This window comes from Sinocyclocheilus anshuiensis, unplaced genomic scaffold (assembly GCF_001515605.1).
Source record: "Sinocyclocheilus anshuiensis isolate Anshui unplaced genomic scaffold, SAMN03320099.WGS_v1.1 scaffold1352, whole genome shotgun sequence".
NCBI classification, from domain to species: domain Eukaryota; kingdom Metazoa; phylum Chordata; class Actinopteri; order Cypriniformes; family Cyprinidae; genus Sinocyclocheilus; species Sinocyclocheilus anshuiensis.
In genome coordinates, this window is record NW_015546087.1 from 188,349 (window position 1) to 195,177 (window position 6,829).

Here is a 6,829-nt window from a genome sequence, read left to right on the forward strand (position 1 = left end):
AACCCCTCAGAGGACCTCAGATGATGCCAACCCTGAAACAACATACAGAACTACCAAACTTTGCTATAAGTTTGATTGCAACATATAATAATTGCTGTTAATAGTGTTCATCGTCTGTTTGATTACGTCTTTAATTGATTATTCCGTACATTTCTGCCATATGTACATTAACTGACAGTCACCACTGATAAACTACTACTAAATATTGTAGAAACAATATTATAATATTGTAATTAAACAAAACTTAATTTGCTGTAAAGTTGCTTTGCAATTATTTGTATTGTGAAAAGCGCTATACAAATAATCTTGAATTGAATTGAATTATATAAACTTGCTCTTGTGCTAATACAGTACCAATTGCATGTTGTATTTACAGATGTCATTTGCCTTGATGAAAGCAGCTCAATATCACGTATGTTCCATAAGTTTTGATAACACATTTTAAGTCCAGTGTATGTTTTGTAATACATAACAGTTGCTCATTAATTATATTGTTTAGTATGTTTTCCATTTATTTATGTATCACCTATGTATCCCTTCTTTTCTCAGGAATTGGTGAAAGTGAAGTGGACTCATCTATGGTAACTTCAGTTTACTAATTTATATTTTTAAATAAAGTCTTGCTAAAATATTACTGTTGAATATTTGGATGTTTAGATAACACTGATGATCTTGATGGTTGTTTGTAGGATTTCCAACCAAAGAGATACAGAATTTTAGGAAGATGTACAGACCAAAGTGTAGTGAGTGGCTTAGGTTCAGGCCAGCATGCTGGGAGATCAGAAAGCGCTGATCAAGTTCCAGGTTCAGAAAGATCACTTTACATACATACATTTATTAATTCAGACAGACAGACCACAATTACATGATGATCCAAATTCAGACTCACCAGTTTCAGTGAGATCCACTAGTGCTGATAAATCATTAAAGGGTTAGTTCACCCGAAATTAAAATTTGATACGAATTACAGATTACAGTAACCATGGATGTCCAGCTCCAAAAAAGAGCACTCTCAAAAGCCATATGATAGGTTTTAATGTGGAAGAGAAACTAGATCAAGAAGAATCTTGGTCAATTGTTATTTTCCATTTTGAATATTCAAAAAGGTCCTTATTTCATGACAACACAAAGATAATCAACAACATGCTATTTTGACTATGAAGAAAGCTTCAATAAATATCAAGATTTTAAGAATAATGAAAATTAGTGCATTTATCACAAAAAAAAACTATTATATTACATTACATTGCCATTCCTTAATGATGTGTTTAATTTTTATTCTTAAGGTTTGTAAACCTCCAAAGTAAACAGTAGTGTTAAATTGTCATGTATTTCCGTTATATGCATAAATCATGCATTTCATTAGGTTAGTTTAGGTTAGTAGTTAGGACCACTGTCAAGACAGTTTACATAATTTTAAGTAATGTACACAGCAACATAAAACTTTGAAAAGGATTGCGGTCTGTGAGATAAAAAAAAAAAGAGCTCATGATTTACTTAAATTAATCAGTCCACTGTTGTATTGTAACTGTTACTCCTGGTCAAAAACTTCCATAATTTTATAGTTTATATGTGGGATCACTTATTTACCACTAAGTGTAATGGTGAAAAACATGAATATTTATCAATGCATAAAATTTAGTATTGCATAAAAACGAGTGCCTGTAACTGAACCCAGAACACTTTAAATATACTTCATAAATTGTGTGTATGTCTACTTTTTGTCCTTCTGGAGCTTGACATCTGTGGTCATAATGAACTGCCCTTGTGTAGAAAATGTTATAAACATTGTTACTTTTTCCCTTTTGTGTTTTCAAACTCATGGTAACAGACATGCAACAGTTTGTGTAGTGTGAGAGTCAATGTAACAAAAGGGTGACCTCTGGTGGCGATCGAACGGAAGTCCATGGACAGGATTTGTGACAGTATGGACTCGCTTGTATTCTACAGGCACACACTCCCGATGGTAGCTGCCAATGTTAATATGGTGGAACAGGCCACTGCTTATTACAGACCTTCGATGAGGCTACATTTCAGAATTAACGATATTAGAAATTTTAATTTTTTATATTTATATTTTTATATTTATAAAATTATATATAATTTTAATATTTATATCTGGCTATGCCACACCACCATTTACCCACCCCTTGCATTCCCTGAACAAGGCAGCAAAGGATCAGCACTTGTTAAGGGGTCATATGATGCGATTTAAATTTGTCCTTTCTCTTTGGAGTGTTACAAGCTCTTGGTGCATAAAGAAGATCTGTAAAGTTGCAAAGACTAAAGTCTCAAATCCAAAGAGATATTCTTTATAAAAGTTAAAACTATCTATGTCACGATGTGGTAAGATTTGCATAACGCTGCCCAAATGTTCATGCAACTCTTCCCACATCTTCACGCAAAGAAAGAAGGCGCAACTTTTATTCTTGCTGTAGTATTGCTGTTGCCGCCGCCATGTCGTGAAGGCGCTGTGTGCTTCATTGTAAAAGCGAAACTACTTTGTTTTGTCTTCCAAAAGAGGACGATATCTGCTTCGTTATGCCTGGAGCTGATCTGTGCTGGTCGCTGATTTCATTACACCAAATACACAAAATACTATTCTTTTTAGCAGCATCATATGACCCCTTTAAAACAAATTGTGATTATCACAAACAGTATGGGCATAAGCAAGAAAACAAAACAAAAAATGGGGTTAATGAATCAACCTTAATTTAATCGCAATAAAAATGCATGTACTTTACACCTATTAGTATATGTACTGCTGCACTTGTGTGATGTTGTGATCTTGATGTATTTGAAATAATATGTTTAAGCTTTATTTGGTATATGAGAAATTTTATTTCTCCAAACCCACTGCTGTCCTCACAGTTTATCTCAGTTGCAAAAAGAAAAAGTCAGGTATGTAAATAATGTTTGTAGGATAATTATTGGTGGTTCTGGTAACTATGTATTACCATAGCTCATTAGTCAAGCAGATTCTCTTAAGGAATTTAACTAATTAAACTGAATTTAAAGGAGACCTATTATGCTCATTTCCCGTTTGATATTTTAATTCTGATACTCCACCAGAGTAAATTTAGCATGATCCACAGTCACGAAAAATCCTTGTTTATCTTAAACTGGGCATTTATGCAGGCACTCAGTTCATCGTTTGTCAGAAACGAGCCGTTTTAGATGGAGCCTTCTAGAAGCCTACTAGGGTTACTATTCTAATGAGCCTGCATGTAATGTAAAATGTGGAGCCAAATATAAACAGCGTGTTTGCACACATATTTACTATAAGAGAGAGTATGGCCTTTTCTCATATTTTGGGGGTCTCTAGATGCACATGGGACACATACAGTCATGGACAAAAATATTGGCACCCCTGCATTTCTGTCAGATAATAAATGCACTACTTCTCCCAGAAACTTGTTGCAATTACAAATTGTTTGCATTGGAACAACACAAAAAAGCAGAGGAAAACAAGCCAAATCTGAGACATTCTACACAAATCTCCAAAAATGTACTGGACAAAATTGACACCCTCAACTTAATATTTGGTAGCACATCCTTTGGAAACAATAACTGAAATCAATCGCTTTCTATAACTATCAGTGGGTTTCTTACAGCTCTCTCCTGTAATTTTGGACCACTCTTCTCTTGCCAACTGCTCTAGGTCTTTCAGATTTGAAGGGATTCTTCTCGAGATCTCTAGGCAAGTGCTCTATGGGATTTTGATCTGGACTCATTTCTAGCCACTTAAACCTTCCAGTGCTTTGTCTTAAACCATTTTCTGGTGCTTTTTGAAACATACTTTGAGTCATTGTCCTGCTTTAAGACCCATTACCTCTTATGGAGACCCAGCTTTCTGACACTGGGCCCTACATTGCGACACAGATTTCTTTGGTAGTTTTCAGATTTCATGCCATGCACACAGTCAAGACATCCAGTGCCTGAGGCAGCAAAGCAACCCCAAAACATGAAGTGAAGTGTGGCCAAATATGGTGCCCCATATTCAGAATCTGTGCTCTGCATTTAACCCATCCAAATGCACACACACAGTAGTGAACACACACACGGAGCAGTGGGCAGCCATATTGCTGTGATGCCCGGGGAGCAGTTGGGGGTTTGGTGCCTTGCTCAAGGGTCTCACCTCAGTCGGGGTATTGAGGGTGGAAGAGAGTGCTGGTTATTCACTCCCTCCACCTAAAATCCCTGCTGGACCTGAGACTCAAACCCACAACCTTCGGGTTACAAGTCCGACTCTCTAACCATTAGGCCACGACTGCACGGCTATTAGTGAACCTTTTCTTTTGAAGGCCTCATTTCATTTTCTGAAGACAGTACAATGATGTGCTATACCAAAAATAACTCTGTTTTAGTCTTATTTGTCCACAGAACATCCATCTGGATTTTTGTTTCTGTGTCAGCAGCGGGGTCCTTCTGGGTCTCCTACCATAGCGTCCCTTTTCATTCAGATAGCGATGGATAGTGCAAGCTGTCACTGTTGTACCCTGTTCTTGCAGGTCAGCTTCGATTTGTTTGGAAGTTGACTGAGGTTCTTTATCCACTCTTTGATCAATCCTTCATTGCAATCTTTCATCAATTTTTCTCATACGTCCACATCCAGGGATATTAGCTTCAGTGCTATGGGCTGTAAACTTCTTGACAGTGTTGTGCACAGTGGAAACAGGAACATTAAGATGTCTGGAGATGTACTTGTATCCTTGAGACTGTTCATGTTTTTCCACCATTTTTGTTCTCAAATCCTCAGACAATATTTCACTCTTCTTTCTTTTCTCCATACTCAGTGTGGTACACATAGACACACAACACAAATTTTGTACATTTTTCCACATTTTAACCGGTTGCAAGTGTGATTTCTATATTGCCAGTTCCTATGCATTGCTACAGGTAGTTTAATTACAAATTAAAGGAGCATCACATGCTTAGAAAACAATTATTTCTGAAGATTATGAAAATCTGCCAATAATTTTGTACAGTACATTTTTGGAGATCTGTGCAGAATGTCTCAGATTTGGCTTTTTTCTCTGCTTTTTTGTGTTGTTCCAATGCAAACAATTTGTAATAGCAACAAGTTTCTGGGAGAAGTAGTGCATTTATTATCTGATAGAAATGCAGGGATGCCAATATTTTTATTTTTGTCTGTGACTGTATTTCCAGTATGTTGAAAATACATTACAAAGTGCATTTTGTTCCTTTTTTAATGTTTTTTGTTTCCGTGTATATATGACTCAGCTGTAATCATCTATCCCACAGAGGGACCAAGGCATATGTCTAAGAGGGAAAAGCCACAAAAGAGTAAGTGCATGTAAATGCAATGATCTATGCTTCTATCAGTGTGTTGACATTGCTATGTTTACCCCTGGTTATTTCCTATAGTTCCATTGTTTATTTTTTGTAACTACTACAGATAATTAGTTCTAACAGACAACGTATAAAATCCAGCTGGCTTAATGTGTCAAATTTGACCAAAATGCATTGCCAAGCAGTGGAGAAAGCAGAAGTGTAGTATTCTCAATTGTGAGCTGTGGCTCAGCAGTAGTATGGTTATTCAAGCAAGCATATCACATGGGAACTGCGAGTAGTTCAGTTCCATGGTACAAGTTAAACCTGCTTCAACTTGTAATTAGTGATAAACATTACTTGTCTTCCTTGCAGGTCTGGTCACTACTGAAGTCTGCAGAGTTGTATGTATTTTGTTCCTACTCTAAGAAATATGTGAAACATGTTTTTGATGTTCACAGATTGCTCCTACCACACTCGCCTGGAGGCTTTCTTAGAAACTTGCTTGTGTGTTGGCAATACATACCGTAACTGTTAGGTAGATACTTTGTGTTTAGTCTTTTTGAATTACAGATTAGGAAGGAGCTTGTACTAAAAAAAAATCATGATCACATGCTGTAAATACCAACAATGACCCATTGTATATTGTGTCAGTGAAACTCAATGCCTATAACTGTCACAGGTACTGTGCTCGAAGGAGACAAGCGCATGATGCAGGAGTAATCTAGCACACAATCTTTAATTCCAACTTCAACTCAAGAGAATAACCAGGAGACCGATAAATCAGAAACATCTAAGAGCAAACTAAACATGACGTTGAACGGACCAAGAAACTGAGGAAAGGCAGGGCTATTTATAATAAACCAAACGACTGACTAATAAGATGATTAATGAACACCGGTGGAAACGAATTAATGATGATTAACTAAATGAGAACAGAAATAGAACCAAATAAGGGCAGACAGGAACTAAACAGAAACAAACACGTGACAGATATCGCCCCCCTCCTGGAAGGCGCATCCCGCGCCATAACAGTAACATCGGGGAGGTGGGGGTGGGACAGGAACATAAACAAACACACGTGATAATAACCAAACATAATAGTCTCATGCTAAGAATGGAATGAATGTGTGTGTGTGTTTTAATCTATTATTTTTTCATTTTCTTGATAGGGCAAAGCAGAAATATTGGTTGACTGGGAGCCCTGTCCAATATGGTATGTATTCTTCTGTTTTTCTGCTTTATCAATTAATGTAGGCATTATTAATTTACTTTATCTTTGTACATTTTTTTTGTTTGTTTTGTTTTTGCTACCATCATTTCTTATTAATCTGTTTTGTTTCGCAAATGATGGTGGTCCTTCATAGATGGAAAATTAAACCGTTATGCTTATAAAAGTCATGTTCAGTAATGATGTGTGCTTCACACTTGTTAAAATGTTTGTTTATTGGAAACACCCAGTAAATAAACAAATTTAAAAATCCCTTCTGTTTTTAGTGGCAAGGAGTGGGCCCATTCCTGGCAGCCAAAAGGATTC